The following is a 1399-nucleotide window of genomic DNA, read 5'->3' as shown; positions in this document are numbered from 1 at the left end:
CGGGGCTGGCACATCTTAGTTCATCAGTGGTTGAAGAGCCAGGCCTGAGAGGCCCCAGGCTCCTCATGTTCAGGATGGGAGTCCCCCGCTGGTCACCCTGCCTCGATCAGGGGTCCGAGTTAAAACCAATGGGCCTGGGCCAGGGCCAGATCTAACAGAGAGGTGGTAAGAGGTGGCAGGGGGTGGGGGGTGGTAAGAGGTGGGGCAGGCGCGGAGCAGGCATAGGTGCTCAGGGTTGCAGGTGCTGAAAGTCAGTCTGATGAAAAGCGGTCGAAAGGACTCCCAGTCCAGTGCTCTTTCTACAATACCACACTGTCAAGTGAGTGACCTTGACGGAAGGAGAAAGACCCAGAAGTCTAGAAGAGCCAGGCCAGGGTGAGCACTGGGTCGGGACTGAGGATCACAAGAGGAACCCCCAGTATTATAGTGACCCAGGAGCCAGCCAGAAGGAAGCCTGGGGAGGGGTCTAGGTGAGCCTCTTCTCCACACTCTGCCAGCCTTGAGAGGCGGGTGAGGAGGTGGCAGGGAAGACGGGGTCACGCAGAGAAGGCTCTCTCAGGAGCCTGTGAAGAGCACGGGGAGGTCAAGTCTTCTGGATATGGAAAAAGGATGAGAGCGGGGTCAGTCAAGAAGGGAGAGTGACGGGGATGGTGGAGGTCAGGGAAGGAAGAACCTCTCTCTAGGAGAGGGGCCGTGAGTCACACAGCCTGTCTCTCAAGGGGCAAGTGCTGCAAGGGGAAGACCTGGCTCTGAGCAGCACCCTTCAGCCCACAGAGGAGTGGACCTGAGGCCCCAGAGGCTGGGCCTGGGGTGACAAAGCCACCGTGGAGATAGAGACAGAGGGACACAGACAGGTGGTGGCAGACACAGAACCAGAAAACAGACAAGTGGGTTATCAGAGACAGACGTAGAGAGGAAGCAGAGAGAGAGAAAGCACTGAGCCACAGAGAGATGGGTAGAGGGAGAGATGAGCGAGGCGCCAGAAGCCACAGGGACAGATACGGTGCCTCAGGAGATCCTGGGCTGGGCGAGGATGAGGCCAGTACATGGGGCGGGCCAGACAGTGACTGCAGCAGACCCAGGGGTCCACCCCACCCGCCCATAGCCCTAGGGTGCCAGTCCCTATCCCCCTCACACATGCTCACACAAACTGGGACCCCATCCTGCTCCGACCTGCAGAGTTGTCCTGCAGGGCTTTGGGGACAGGGAGGGAGGCCCAAGGTTGGGGGACTGGTGTCCTCGGCTGCTCCCTGGGCCAGAGAGGGGAGCTGAGCTCGGTCACCTGAGGCAAAGGCCTGGGGTCAGGGCAATGGGATGGGGGTACCAAGGATCACAAGACCCGAGACCCCAGAGCTGGGGTGGTGGGCAGGGGTTCAGGGGCCGGAGGACGGGCCTGGGG

The sequence above is a fragment of the Suricata suricatta genome, chromosome 8 (assembly GCF_006229205.1).
Source record: "Suricata suricatta isolate VVHF042 chromosome 8, meerkat_22Aug2017_6uvM2_HiC, whole genome shotgun sequence".
In the NCBI taxonomy this organism is placed as follows: Eukaryota; Metazoa; Chordata; class Mammalia; order Carnivora; family Herpestidae; genus Suricata; species Suricata suricatta.
The sequence above is the reverse complement of the archived record's forward strand: the minus strand, read 5'-3'. Positions refer to the sequence as shown.